The 15,821-nt window shown below is 40.6% G+C and overlaps 1 long non-coding RNA gene across 2 annotated transcripts; it reads left to right on the forward strand.

The window, feature by feature from the left end:
• The first annotated feature begins 288 nt into the window (after nucleotides 1-288).
• Nucleotides 289-13,010, forward strand: LOC106036157 (uncharacterized). Of its 2 annotated transcripts, none has more exons than XR_001207127.3 (4): nucleotides 289-859; nucleotides 11,291-11,395; nucleotides 11,673-11,874; nucleotides 12,509-13,010. It is a non-coding gene; the product is annotated as an uncharacterized lncRNA (long non-coding RNA). The 2 variants fall into 2 exon arrangements; XR_001207128.3 differs by having other exon boundaries at nucleotides 11,291-11,371.
• The last annotated feature ends 2,811 nt before the right edge of the window (nucleotides 13,011-15,821 follow it).

The raw sequence follows: 15,821 nt of genomic DNA on the forward strand, positions 1-15,821 counted from the left end.
TTTTGTAGCTTAATTCATAACATAACTGTAAGCTATTGCCCTGTGTTTATATTTCCCATCCATTTCTCACATTTCCAAAGCATAGTGATATGTGATCCTGGCAATTTAGCTACCATAATTGGCATTTTTCTAGGGCCAAAAGGAAACAAATTCCTTATCCTCCATACTTCTTTAATTTCTGAAAAACAACAAGTAACATGGTTAATCCTCTTTTTGATCTTTTTCCCCCCCTTTGAGTCTTTCTTATGGTCTTTTCCTTTTAATCTTTTACTTTCTTTTTAATCTTCACTCATTGTCCCCCCACATTTGAAGAATTTTGTGTACTTACATCTCTAAAAAGAATTGGACCACTTTATGGAAATAGCTCTTTAGGATCTTGTTCAAAGCACCATTATGTACTTTTAGCTGTTAGGGGGAGGGTGAAAAGAAAGGAGAGAAAAAAGCAACTCTAAAGCAGTGTTTGTTTGCGTAGCCTAACAGAACATCAATTTGTTCAACTAAACACAAAAACAGTACACAGATCACCCTAAGTTACAATGAAACTAGATTGTATTAGAGGAGCAGACCAGTGAATGAACATTTCCCTGTAATTGGGGTTGGGTCATGTAATCTGTCTCCTGATACAGGTGTGTTTGGGCAAGAGCACTTCCGGAAGAGCAAACCTCAGGGCAGCACAGCTGAGTTCTATCAGCCTTTTGCAAACTGCTCTCATCTGCAAGCTCTTCTGAAGCAGCAAGGAATAAGCTATGCTGTGGTGCATAATACTTCCTAAGGCTGTTAGGAGTGCTGTTGAGGCTCTAATGCCTGGAGGCCATATCTAAACCTTTGAGCTTGGAGGCAGAAGAGTTTGTCTGCTATGGTATGTGTATTCCTTGGTTTGTAATGGTCTTGTACATGTGTATGCAGAGCCTTTAAACCTTGCCTAAAGTGGGCAGTGTTAAGGTTGCAAGTCTTCCTTTGTGTGTCATCATTTGTTACATTATGTGGAGACTTACACCATGAGTAGTTACGTGGAAACTGGTAAAATGTAGTATTGATTATGATGGGCTTGCTGTGACCTAAAGTAGTTCCACTTGTGGGGGAGACCTGAATATCCTGCAGTATGTCTGAAAAGGAAGGTATAGAACTGAGTTTATTGTACCTGGATTCTGAGTTAGAAAGCTACCTCTGGAAAGCCTACATATTCAGATTTGTGGTCTAGTATTAGCACAGTAATCTTGGTTCCAGGCTCAGGCTAGTGTGGATCTGACCCTGTAAAACATGAGGAGAGAAAGTACAAATTTCTGTGCTGCTCTGTTAAGAAGCATAGGCAACTGCTTAGATATGTGGAACAGTCAGTTCACTGAATAGGGTAGTATGAATTAAAACGCTTCAAGAAATAAGCACTGTGCACCTCAAGAAGTAGGGTGCTGCGGCTCTGAAGGAGCACGGTGAAGTGTAGGCATAGCACTACTCACTCATGGTAAACCCAAAAATGTCACTGCAAATCCACAGGTGTGATTCTTGTCACTTGTTTCTCTATGCAGTTGCAGCATCCTATTGTCTGTCTGTCCTCTTCTCCCCCCCCCCCCCCCCCTTATTTGTTTACCTATGATTGCTCGTACTAGAAAGCCCAATAAACTTGGCAAACAGAGGTCGTGGGTTTTTCAAGCAAGCAAGAAATTTACAGGGATTAGCTTGTGTCCAATTTAATTTATGTAGAATCTCATGCTCCTTTTACTGAAGCGAATTCTTTAAAAAACAAACAAACAATGAGAGTTTACAGAGTTCTGGAAAAGTTGCAAAACCTAAATGAAAATCCTTTTCCAGTTACATGAATATAAATTGGGCATAGTTCCCCTGAAGTTCTTATACTAGTTTAATAAATGCATTTTATTTGTAGTTAAACTGACCATAATGCTTTTCTTCTCTGTCCTCAAAACACTATTAGGTCCTCTAAATCTGTTCTCCTTCACGAACGAGAATAGGTGAATAAGATCTCTCCCAATAACTTGGCTCTAACCAAGAACAGGATTTGGCATTGCTCTTTATAAGGATTTTTTTTTCTTTCTTTCTTTCCTTCTTTTTTTTCTTCTTTTAGGCTGATCTTAAAACAAATAGTTAAAATGTGGAGCTGAACATTTCTTCTAGAAGTGGCATATTCTAAATGTACTTATACCATAGTCTGCTACTCATATAAAATTACAGACTTCACTTTCATCTTTCTTTTTACAAGAAACCCTTAATGACAAATGCAGGCTGTTTAGTGATACCGATATACTGCAATCTTAGCATGTGAATTAGTCATCATACAATCAGTTCAGGGGGTCAGGCCTAAAGAAACAGTTCAGAGTTGGCAAACTGCTAGTCGGGTGATGTGCTCTCCACTTCAAAGTCATGGTGCTTACTCTCCAGAATTCAGATCACAGAAAGAAACAGCTGGCATTGTCGTTTGTGGCAGTAAGGACTTTTTTTTTGTAGCAAGATAAGGTTTCACTACTTTGTAAAACAACAATTTACTTTAGAGTGACCTAGCCTGTAAAACACAATAGGAAGCAGGAATCCGCAGAGCACTGCTCTGCTATTATCATGCAAGGAGACATGACCTGTGACAAACCACACTGAAGAAGATTTAACCCCCTTACTCCTTGCCTGAAAATATTCAGTGTAGTCCACTTGTCCGTGACAGTCAAGGTTTTCATTTTCCAGAACAACTTTACAGGCTGTTCTTTCCTGTTTGGGTATTATTCTCTTACATTTTTCCAGTGTGGTCCATATCTGTGGCAACATGCAGTTACAGACTACCAGCCCTAATGCTCACACAGACGTTATTCAACTTCCTGCTTGAGCTCTGAGGCTGTCATATTTCAGCGCAGAGTTAAAATTTCATGTTTAATTTACTGATGGCATCTGGCTGAAAACAACATTATCAGTACTTAAATTGAAAACCCTTTCTTATCCTGAATGCTGGCGTTCGCGCAACAGGCAATGTGTTTTGATGGACTTTCTCTAGGGACTGCGTGGAAGGGTGTCAGACTCTGGGCCGTCTTCTTGCACAGCCTGCCAACTGTGATGCCGAGAGATTGCACCTGAGAAGGGCAGTTAGAGATGCTTGTCTGCAAATGTGTGTGACTTGTTTACATGCGTCAAATGAGAGACAGACTTAAGCACCTTCCTTCACTGAGGGTGTGTTTTGTTTCTGGGTTGCGTTTTGTTTTATTTTATTTTTTCCGCCAGACCTCTACGATATTCAGCTAGAGCTTTTTAAATGTTTTCACTCAGTGACCTGAGCAGATCTGTTCACCAAATATGGTGAGGGGGAAAGGAAAGAAAAAATCCCACGTTTAAAACTGCCTGGCAGATGTACGTCTCAAGGATTTGTTATTGTTCCATTATTGTTATTATTAATAGACTTCACTTCACAGGCAAGGCAGGCTTATCAGCCAAATGCCTTATTATCAAATGACTGAGACCCAATAAGTGCTTAACAGCATTCCTTACCAAAAGAGGAAATGATTAGAGGCCAGATCCAAGTCCTGTTAAAGCGAGTGGATAGATTCCCACTTCAATGAAGCATTGCTTGGGGCCCCTCGGCGCTCGTTCTCCTCCGTGTTTTCTTACATGCTTTTTAATTCACCAACATGAACCAAACAGCTCTAGCTTCTCTCATCTCACAATGTGTTCTGCAACTTTTGGAAAGGAACCTGGACACAAGGAAAAATGCTACAGAACAAAAAGAGCCACAATACAAACCATATGACAATGCCTATTTCTTCATCCTCTTTGTCATGTTGTTTTACTCTTTCCTGGCATTAACTGTCTTTTTTGGCTATGTACGCTCGAAGAAAGCTATTTCAAAGAAAGATCCTTACCAGGAGTTCATCGAGGATAGGAATCGAAATAAGAAGTGGAACATGACCCGGCCAGTGGTGGTGAAATTTGACTTTGAAGAAGAAAGTATTCTTTGAACTGCTTAAACCAAAATACTCTGCAAATGCACTGGACTGTCTCTCCTGCCTACATTTCAAGTGAAGATCTACACATATATCTTGTTCGTCTGTCCCCCTTGCAATAAGTCAAAGCATTGCTTAAAATAGGTAATGGAAAAAGATTTTTTTTTTCTTTTAATTCATTTGTTGCTGAAATGTAGCTTTTCTAAATATTGGAAAATTCTTTTAAATTTTAAAACGGCAGTGAAAAGTGGCCATTTTTAGCTTTTGCTTCCAGCTGTGTGGAACAAGAATGGGAATCCATCGTACATCAAGACTCCAAATTTGCTTAAGACAGAGGACTAGTTTGTGTATGCACGTACCTACACAAGGGGAATGCTGTCACTGCTGAGTTACTGAGACCTGGAAATCAGTGGGTAGTGTCCCTGGAAAGTGCTGCCCTGGAACAGCAGAACGCTTTTTACCATGCCTAGACCAGCAAATACTATTTAACATGTAAATATAGTAAAGCTTCTCTTGCATTCCCTCCCCTCAAAAATTAATTTCACATGCTGTGGCAAAAGATTCAAAAAAACATCTGCAAAATGTAATTAAAATGCATCTTGTGGAAAAACAGGTTATGTATTCAGTGAGTTTGGAGTTCTTGCCTTTTCCATCTCTCAGATGTGTTTATTCTTTGCCAGCTTCTCATTTGAAATGTATGTTTCAGTCCTAACAAAGTCCTAACTACAACCGATCACAAACCTAACAGAGAAACTGCCTCTATCTGCAATAAATGTCTAACTGTTAAAATGTTGCACAGACTTCATTCAGAGTTGTGCTGAGTACGTGAGATTTGCTATCTAATTTATTGATTTTTCTATTTAATAAATATTACAGAACTATGACATAGAACGCATAGCTGTACTTACTGTAAAAGAACAGTGCTTATTGCTTTGTGGTACCATGCATGTGATGTTGCACTGCTTAGTGATAGCACACTGTCTTCTAAGACTTTCATTTGTTTGCATTCGTATCTAGGGTCTCTCAATTTACGGTCTTTACTTGTTATAGAACCTCTTAGGTACATTACATATATCTGCATTACAGATGCAGTTGATCCTCAGAGGGCTCTCCGAGCATAGTATGCACTTTCAGGTGAAAGTTAGGCTCTGATTTTCCTTAACATGCATATGAAAATAGAGCAAATTTTCATGAATATATTAGCTTTTCTTTTTCTGCTAGTGGAATTGCAATGCCAAGAATTTGATTTCAAGTGTGTTCATGGTTACTTGTTGACTATTTTAGGGATGTTTGGATTTTTTTTTAATTCTTTCAATATTTAGAAAAAGTTCTTCTATGTATTCAGCCTGGGCTGAGTGATCAGATGTTGTTGTTCCTGTTTCCTCATGGGATATGTTAAGTGTTTCTGGTGTGTATGTGTGCGCGCGGGCAGGGAGGTTGATGTTACGCATAACCCTCTTCACATGAATCTAAAATTTGCTTCCCACTTACCAGCATGAATGTTTGTAGAAATAGCCACGTTGGCTCAGACTGCAGTGCTCTGTCTCCGACAGCTGTGCCAGGGGAAGATAATAAGAATAAGGTGTTACTTTCTCAGTTGTACTTGCCCAGCCTCCAAGGATTTGTTGCTGGGGGGCCATCTGAGCCAGAGGCCACTCCTTTTGTCTAAATGTGAGGGTGGGATACGTGCAGAATACTGATGTGGAAGTGTATGAACGTAAGCATTTTAACAGGCCAAAAAAATGTTCACAGATGTATTTTTGCTGGATTCATCCAGCTCTAATTTAGATGGTTTTGACTATAGAAACAAGACCAGCGTTGCAGACGAAACACTGATTTGTGTAAGATCTATGTTTTACGTGCCCTGGCTCCTTCATCTAGATAGTTTGGGGAGAAAAAATGAAAGTTCAAGTCATGTGTTCACATTGTGCTCACGCCTTTGGACTGTATTAAACAAAAATTGCTCTTAGTTGGGTGTCTTACGATGGATCGGAGCAAGTGGGAAGACTTGCTCTTTTGAACACGGAGTTCTGGATGGCTGTTCTCTGAATGTGCACGTAAACACTGATTTGTTCTCCTGATGGAAAAGCCTTTCCATTTTCATATCGTAGTCAGTGGTTTTTTTTCGGTTCTGTGTGGTGTATGCTATGTCATCTTAAAAATTAAAGATCAGCTTTTCTGAAACCTCTCTCAAACTGACGTCCTTTACTTCTGTAAGCTGTTTCTGCTTTTGTCTTACTAGGCAATTATCAGATCAGCCTAAGCCCCTTAAACATTCTTTAGCAATGTGCTGCCATTGTCTGGTGTTTAGGCTTTTTGGAAATATTCACAACTCGTTTAACAACAAGACCACAAGCTCTTCAAACAATTTTGAACAGTGTGCGCCTGTGTGTGCGTGCATGCGTGTGTATGCCAACAAGAGGAGGCTTTTTCCCTTCCTTTCTCCATGCAGCAGTAAAAATGTCTCTTTGTAAATGTTAGCCACAGGGTGTACATTATTGGTGACATTATTAGGCTCCCTTCTACTGTATATTAAAGCCTGCTTGTCCCTGCCCAGGAGATCTTACTTATTAGTGACAAATTAGAGGGGACACTTGATTACTGCAGCCCCCTGGGCACGACCTCAGCCATTACGGTGTTTCTGTAACCTCAGAGCACGCAGGTTGATCTGCACCTCCTGCCTTCTGAAATGGTAAGCCAGGTAGAGCTAGGTTCTAGGTTTGGAGGTGTGGTCCAAGCCATATGCATGTCCTTGGGAGTTGAATTCCCACTTGAAAGAACAAGGAAGACCTCTAATGGACACATTGGTGTCTAGAGAGAACAAGGGGAAAAAGACGTCTTTCTCTCGGCAGAAGGAAATGTGGCAAAGAACTGTAATTTTTGCTCTCTGTAGCGTGATGCGTTGCCTGCCTGCGCTGGGAACAGAAGGCGACGAGGGCAGAGTGTGTAGGGCTAAATGGCACGCGCGCTGTGATGTGATGCTGCAGAGGCAATTGACTCATTGTTTAGAATGTGAGACTTGTCCACCTCATTTTCTGTCTTCTATGTATGAAACTGATATTTGTATGGCGCTTCCAGAGCACGCGGAAGCCTGGGATCTGTAACCTTGTCCGTCTCCTTTATGGCTGCTTATGGCTTTCTGTATGTGGGGTGCGGAACATTAATAGGAGAGCCAGAATAATCCCATCCATGGTGTGCTGTGGGCTGCGGAGTGTGATTTACACCCCCGGGATGGCCAGCCCGCTCCAGACTAAGGAGCACTGGCAGCGCAAGGCACTGTAACCCAAGCTTAGCCCAGGCAAGGAACTGCAGGAACAGTATTTCCATCTGCAAGACTCTGTTCTGCGTGCTACTAAGTGCCTTTAGTTTCAGAAAGTTTAGAATCGTAGCAAGAGAAGGTATTCGTTAATTGTCTGTTTTGTATTGTTGTTTCCTATCTCTGCTTACTGCTATTCTGAATTAATATTATTAATCTCTTGATGTGACTAGAACAAGAAGCTGCTTTCCTCCTTGCCTAGTAAAAAGTAGGCTAAGACAAAGTAGATCACAGATTGTTTTAGCTCGCTTGCCTTTTGCTGTTTACCGTGGTTCTCTGTAACATGCTGCAGCTGATTTGTGTGGGCTTTTACTTTTTTAGATGGGGTGTCCACTTCGAGCTCAGTTTACAGATTGAGATACTCTGTTAAAGGCTTTACTAAAATACAGACATATTGTAGTTTTCACTTAGCCTTGTGAATTAATATTTTATCTCTCAGACTGGTCTGTAATAAGTAGACCTTCTGATCAAACCCATGCTGATATATATTAGGTTATCTAGTTTTATATGCATAGGTGCATGTACATTCTAGCATGTTAAAATCTCTTCTTCCTTGAATGCCAGAAGTATGACAGACAAGCAGGACGAGCTAAAATGGTAGTTATTTTGGACTGCCACTCATGCTAGTGTAGATCTGGATTAAGCTGTTTTGGCTGTTTAAGTTCTGGTGTTTCCAGGTACGTGAGTTATGTCTTGAACCGAACCTTACATTATAGGTCCGTTTTGATTACACACTGCTCTGATTTCTACCAATGAAACTTCCTGTTTCCATGGCAAGTGTAAAATACGTGTTGTATATGAGCAAGTTTTCCTGGAGCCTGCAGGCAGCTGTAGACACTGAGCGTTATTTTGCTGTAGTTATTCATGCATGGAAAACTTAACGGCAGCGATTGCTGTTGCATTCCAGAAAAATGAAGTGTGCCTGAATTAAAGCAGGCCTGATGCTCTGCGTGTCTCTTACCTTCTCTTCTAACTTGCACGTCAGGTGCTGCAAACTTTCGTCACTTTGTCTGTCACATACTTGCATGTATTGACGGAGCCTGATATTTTGAAAGAAAGTCTTTTTTTTCTCGTCAGATGAGCATCTAAAATGACTTTATGGAGCTGTTCAAGTATCCTGGCCTGGATTCAGAGGAGCACACCAGTGTATACTGAAGTCTTTAGTCAGCCATGTGCATGAGTGCAGTGGGATGTGGAAAGCACATGCTTGAAATTAAACATATGCTGCAATGTTTTCTCGAGTAAGCATGCTTCCCGAACTTGGAACCTCACTAAGTGCAGCAGTATGTCGTACAAACTTAAAGTAAGCAGCTGAAATAGGCTGCTTTTTTTTTTTTCCCCTTTCCTTTTGGTGTGGGATGTGTAACAGCAAATCCTTTGCTGTGTAAGCAAGCTTAGTGAATTAACAGAGCTCATGCTACTGGGAATAAGTGAATCCTGTGGGCTTGTTTCTAATGAAATGAATGTGAACCCTCCAAAAACTTTTTCCCCCCATAACAGAATGGTGCACTTAGAGGAAGCCTTCCAACTCTTCTAGTTATTCTGAACAAATTGGAAGCCACAGTAAGAAGTGATTGACAGCTGCGTGTAGTGTGACTGTACGCTGCCTTCAACTGGTGGTTTTTCTTTCTTAAGTCCTAGCAACAGAGCCTTCTTTTCAGTCTGGGAATGCTATGTGACCCAGCACATGAAATTGCATTAAATATAGATGACCTTTGGCAGTGACCCTTCCCCTCCATCGATTTGCTTTCATCCCACAAGCAGAAGGAGAACTGAGTGGTCATAAAATTAACACAAAGATAAAGGATTCTGACAAGTGAGGTTACATACCTAGGTATCCTTGCATATATAAGAAGATACTCAGTGAATGTTCAACCATACAAAAGAAAATTGTAATTTCTCTGGCTAGTTTTGAAACCTGTGGTCAGGCCCAGTGTGCTTGTGCTGGAGTAGCTGTCCTTTTCTGTCCTTAGCAAAGCACTCCTTAGCAAGTGGCAACAGATGCATGCAAATGACATTGTTTCCACTGCCTGTGCCCTGGTGAAGACTGCTGTTGGCTGCAGTTTTGTTGGCACAACTATCAAAAGCTTAGAGTGATCACTTTGCCCTTTGCCTTGAGTCCCCAGGATGTCCCAATGTGATAATATTTTAAACCTGTATTTACTTTGTGGTCTGACTCCCCATGGTATGAGTATGACTACTCATAGCTATTACAATAGGATCAAGTACAGATTGTTTTATAGACAGATTTGGAAAAATCCGAATTTGGGATTTGAAAAGGGTGTGATGATAGGGGTAACAGCGTATTGAAACAGAACCCAGCTTCATAATTTGCTGAGCGCTGTCCCTGATCTAGCAAAGCTTGTATGTGATGTGGTGCTTGGTGATCCTGACAGACCAACGATTCTCACACTGTATTTTTGGGAGGGGGAGGAGGGAGGTGGTGTTTTTTTTCTTTCCTGACATAATGCTGAAACTGTAGCTTCCTTCCCCCTGCCTTTAAGCAAAGCAGAATCAGTTTGATTTCCAGCAGAGCATTTTTATTAATTAAGCCTATGAAACATGTTGATGCGCAGAATCATTAAGTAATCACATAAATGACTTTGACATGCGGTACCACGTGACATGGTTTAAATATAGGGTCAGAAGTATTGGTGAAACTTCTGTCTCTTCTTTTCTCCATCTCTGTATTTGCTGATTGATGTAAATGGCTGTGTTTTGAGGGAATGAGTTAATTGCAGTGGAGTGCTACTGTCAGAGCCTCTCCTGGGTTCTCACGTTTGCTTATTGGTGTTAATCCTGATGGGTTTGGGGGAGAGGGAGCATAATCTGCCCTCAGCAGCGAGTGCTATTAGCCGGCCTGGCAGGGTTCCTGGCTTTCACAGGCGCTTTCTAGAAAATGGCAATTCTCTTCTTTTTTTTGTGGTAGTTTAAATAAAACTGCCCTACTGAATTGTGATGTTTGGCTCCAGCCTTGGAATCACAAACAAAACAGAATTCCTCTTTTGCCTCGAATTGCCCTCTCAAGTCATCTCATCTTGTTTTTAAAGAGACTTTTCAGCTTTCATTTGTATGCTTTAATCCTGCATCCTTGTGCTTGTACAGAGCTTTGGTCTCATTGCTACAAGATCAGGATGCGGAGGATGTAAAATGACTTTTCTCTTCTTGCTGGCTTCACATTTGATATCAGCTTGTGTGCACAACTCAGCTCCGAAGGATGCTGATCGTTTCAGCCTGCCGTGGGGAGGCTGTTTGCAGCCGCCAGCTTCGGGCAGCAAGCGGCGTTGATGGGTGTGAGGCTTCCTGTGGGGCTGGGTGGGCTGCAGCTCTCACCCCCTGGACAAACCTTTCTCTCCCAGCGTCCGTACCGGATAAGGACACCAAACCTCCTAATTTCCATCTCTAGGTGGGGGCCTAACCTTCAATGCATTCCTTCTAGTATACAGATATGGTGTCTTTCATTAAACTTTTGTAATCACATGTTGATTGTTTTTGTGTTTAAAAATGATGCTCTAAAAATGATTTGCATCCTGCTTTGTGATATACTATTAGCTGCCTAGTTACACATAGTTATTCTGTATCGGTGGGTTTAATTTAAAACAGACAAACAAAACAAGCAACTCGGCAGCAAAAGAATCTCATGGCACCCAAGCGTTCCAGACTCTCATTCTTGAAACTGTTTGCCATCAACTGAGCAAAATGAAATGTTCTTCATTTCAAAAGACCATGCCATGTAAAGCACTGTGTTTGGAGTGTCGCCAGTGTTTTAAGCTTATAAGTGAAAGTTATCATGAAAATGTCATCCCAGGTCTGAATTGCAACAATGTCTAATGCAGGAAAAAAATATTCTTTCTAAAGAGAATTCAGTAACTGGAATCTTACAGGGTGAAGAGAGGTATTGCACATGTATTGCTTGTGACCTGTGTGATGATACAATCAAATTAAGAGAGGGCACGAAAATCTCAACACCTCTGCTGATATTCTCAGTGATTCTTAAAAGCTGTTTAAACACTGGGCATCTTTTACTTTTGTGTTGTCCTAGCATGATCCACGGTTAAAATTCTGTAATTCTGACTGGACAAGACCCTTGCCTTTCTGTGTGTGACACACCATGGGATTTCAGGTTTGTGCTTCCATAATTCTGCTGGTAAGTTATTTTTTCTCAGACTTGAGTTACTTCAGGTCCTCTCCTTTATTTGGAGTACAGAGGCCTTAAAAAACAGTGGTTATTTGTGACAAAGGCAATAATAGTGCTGTTATGGCTTCCCTGTGCATTTGCCAGGATTCTGTGCAAGTTCACGGTCAAGATTTGTTCCTGGGCTTCCTCTACCTGCTTTGGTCTGTAAAGCATGGGCTGGAAGGAAAGCTTATTGTTCCAGCTGTCCCCTACCTTCTGACTGGTTGTTGCAACTCATCTTTTACAGGTGTAAGGATTTCTTTTTTGGTTTTCCACTTTTATCCACTGGAGCTGGATTGGCAATTGCATTGGCTCGGGAAGCTAAGCTCATGAGCCTGCCGTTCCTGTGCCCCTGCCTGGGACCCGAGCGCTTTGTGGATGTTTTACTGTCATGAGTATGCTTGTCCTTTGTGCACAGCGGCAGTATCCATTTGGGTAGCTTGTACACCGTAAGTACGCATGAAAATCAACTCTGGATTTAAACTTCTGCCCTATGTAGTGCTTTTACATTGGGCAGGCAGGTGAGCCCTATTGTAGTTGTACTGCAACAATCTTAACTCTCACTGCAACCTCTTCACCATTTTGTGATTTTTTTTTTTTTGAGTGCCAAGATACCTTACTGGAGCCTTGTACACTTGAAAACAAATTTGCAGGATTAGTCACACTTTCTGGAAAAAACGAATGTATTCACGATGCTCCTGGTACTTCACTATTTTGTGCAGGGCATGACACCAACACTGATCTAGGTGTTTTACAAAGAAATTGCGCTGTCCGTTCAAAATGCTGAGTTGGGATGTGCTTGTCTAAATTGGTTATTCTTGCCATTTGCCAATATTCCTTATTTGTAATCCAAACAAACAAAAAATAATTTTCTGTGGTTGCTGAGTGCTTTCAGGCCTCTGATAAAGTACTTTTTTTTTTTTTTCTTAATGTTTCTTGCTTTTCAGTTGAACCTTTGAACAGTTCTAATCTCATGGATCGGGTGAGCTCAGGAGGGGTCATCATTGTCTGATTTGCTTATGTTGCAGTTAGTAGAGAGGTAGCATTTTGTACTGTTTTTACAAAATTTTCTGTACTTTTCAGTGGGACGAGATGTAGAATTACACGTCAGGCAGCATGGGAGCTCCGAATCCTGAGCATTCATCATCTCAGCTAACGGAGTGTGACCGAGGGAGGAATTTGATCCATGATTTTTGTGTCTATGCCAGATCCATTTCTGACCATTACATTGGTATCGGTATTGACCCAAAATGACATCCTTTTTAAATGTCTACTACAGGAATTTTTCCAAAATCAATTTCTTAGAGGTGTATATCCATTATTATTTTAGAGGAGGTCTCTCGCTTACTCAGATCCACGCATGCTGTAAACCAGTTTCCTTTCCTGGGACCTGATGTTCCTTCGTTGGTTTACGTGGACTGAGCATCTACCCTGTGTTCCATCTGTGTGCTTGTAAGGAGTTTCCTTCAGTTCCTTTTAATTTAATTCAATTACTTTGTATAGGGTTGAATTCTGTAAACTGTATGTCACCTTTGAGGAAAGAAAAATGAAAACATCAGGTAATGTTTTTGTGATTCACTCTTATTTTCACCAAATTTCTTGCAAAAGCAAATGTGATCCTTTATGCTTGTATCTGAATCATTTTCTGCCATTGCTAGAAGGTAATTGTTGCTGGTTTTTATTTAATAAAAAAAAAAGACACCCGCCCCTTCCTCCCCCCCACCATCCCTTTTCATTTTTTAACATAAATCTGAAAATCCTTTTTGAGTCAGTAAGCAGGACACCTGTCAGCCAACTGTGTGCTGAATTTCTATAACTTACAGAAAGACTGGTCATAAAGTGCTTAAAGCTCTGGGGACTTGGGTACCACCCAGTGCAGAACGGATTAATTTCACGGTGTTTTTCTGCATTTGCACAAATTAAAAATGAGAGTCTGTGCTTTGTTTGTTTGAATTTCTTGAATTAAATTTCTTCAATTAGTTTTGTGCTCAGGTTTGGTAACTCAGCATTTTCCAGAAGTCTCCAAATTCCTACAAGTTTAATGCCAGTCAGATCTGCAGACCTGCTTTTGTCCCATTAGTACCTGGAGCAAAAGGATTTGTTTCTGTAGTCTCTGTTCATCACTAGTTTTCTCCACTTGGATGTCACCCTTGCTCATACGTCTCAGACCTAATGTTCCTACGTTATCGTGTCACCTACAACATGTAATCTCGGGCCTTAATTTCACCACATCCTCAAACAGTTTTGGTGCTTCATGTTGGAATCAGTGTTTATAGAGATTGAACAATGGCTTCAGCAATCTCTTATGGTTGTTTTGTGGCAATCGTGCTTTGATTAACAATGGGAGATTCTTGGTGATTCCATGTAATATAATTAAACTCGGTTTAACTTTAGCCAAGATTGTCCAGATCTTTTGGAAATTTGCTTTTCTTCTTTCTAATGAGATCTGGTAAGTCTTTTCTTTCCCTCCTTTTTGTTCTTGCAGAAAGTTGCTATGAAAACAATACCTTTTAAACCTGTTGAAAAATGGAAAACCCACAAATGGAAAATTCTGGGTCAGAAAAAATTGCAACAACAATAGTTTGGTGACTCAGAACTTCTTGAGTCACATCTTCCTCTAGGGTTTAGATGTCCCTGGATGGGGTTAGGCTGCAAATTTGTAGCAAGCTTTGCCAATTATAAAATGTCTCCTTGCAGTTTCCATGATTTTACATAAAATCTAGCAGAAATTGTTCTGAGTTAAAAGGATCTCCCTATTGCAGGGACTACACAGGAAATGACCCGACTGTCTTGATGATTGAGCTATAGCTTCGGTGTTCTCCTCACAACTTTGCCTCTAATACCTGTGTGTGTGTGTGTTTTGCTCTTCAGTCAAGTAGGATGAATCTTTTTCTGCTCTGTATTTAGGAGTCTAATCAGAGCCAGCCAGCATAGGTACCTTCTGTGGTTTCTGAAGTGAAATTGTGAGTGTTCCTTAGAGTATTTAAACTCACTTTTAAATCATTTATTTTAAGACTGATGAATCAGCTTCTGGGGTCTCTGTCTACTAATTTGTCCTCTCATCAACCTGATGAAAATGAATTCTATGCATGAAAAAAAGCAATATTTAACACTTTGCTCCTATTTGCTCTTCTAGAATTGCTCCATAATAATAATATATTCCTTTCTGTGCTGAACTGAATCACCATAGTGATTACTTGGGGCATGGAGGAGTATTTTTCTTTTCTGACATCTGAAATGCTGGTTTGTGTCTGCTTAGTTCCTGAGGGCTGGTGAAGCATCCTTAATACAAGCTTGCTAAATATCTAGTACCTGTTGCCTCGTTTCATGCCTCGTCATTCCACCGAAGGATAACTTGGCAAATTGAAGTGTACCTCAAACTTATGACTAGTTTTGTTCAAATAAGAGCCAGTCTGTCGTGGGATCGAGGCCAAAGCAGACAGTGTAAATTCTCTGTTTCCTGCTGACATAAATCACTTAAATAGATCAGCGCTGCCATGCTTGGGCCATGTAAAGGCAACTTGGAATGACCGACGTTGCATAAACATCTTGAAGACTTCTGAAATTGGGAAATAACTATTTTGCTCTTCATGCCTGTTTAAAAATCACTGCAATTACACCGCTCTTTGAATTAATAGAGAATGAGAAGGTAAAGGTGCCATAGAACACCAGTCTATTTTTAGTGTCTACAAAACCCAATCTGCCTTTTCTGTGCTTGTCCCATAAGGAAAGGCTGATCTACAACAGTGTTTTTTCCAGAGATCGTGCCTGACTCGCAAATACAACTTCACCATTCTAGAACTAATTAGTTTTGGTTGAGTAACTCATCAACATGAAGTAACAATAAGAATCACATTTCCAGGAACACTTTCCTTGTTATAGAAAATTGGAATCAACTGTGGAAGTGTGGTACTGAATCTAGTTACTTTTCACAGAGCATTCTTTTTAAAGACATAAGAAAAAAGGGCTTCCTGTTATGATACAAAGTGTTTAAATACAGCTGGTTGGACAACTGGATTACAGGTTAAGTTTTAGCCTTCTTTGAATGTAAACCTTCATTGTGCTTTCTTTTTTAACAGGAAGATTTACATGTTCTGAAAAACTTAGCCATCTGAGGGATAGTTCAGGTAGCAAGGGAAGCTGTAAGAAACCTCTTCTCTGGTGCCTGTTAATCACAGGTTAGTTAAACGCTGGCTCTGGGTAGACCAGCACTGGGGGTAGACCAGCACTGGGGGCAGACCGCTGGGAATCCTTCCAGTTTCACACTTGCTGTGAGCCATGTAATCGGGTTAGTCCATTTATGTTACCCAGACTTGCAGTTGGTTTCAGTTATGAAAGTTTTCTTTACCCTGACAGGGGCTTCGATCTTCAATTTATGGGCAAATTCTATCACTGA

The sequence above is a fragment of the Anser cygnoides genome, chromosome 9, assembly GCF_040182565.1.
Source record: "Anser cygnoides isolate HZ-2024a breed goose chromosome 9, Taihu_goose_T2T_genome, whole genome shotgun sequence".
Taxonomy (NCBI): domain Eukaryota; kingdom Metazoa; phylum Chordata; class Aves; order Anseriformes; family Anatidae; genus Anser; species Anser cygnoides.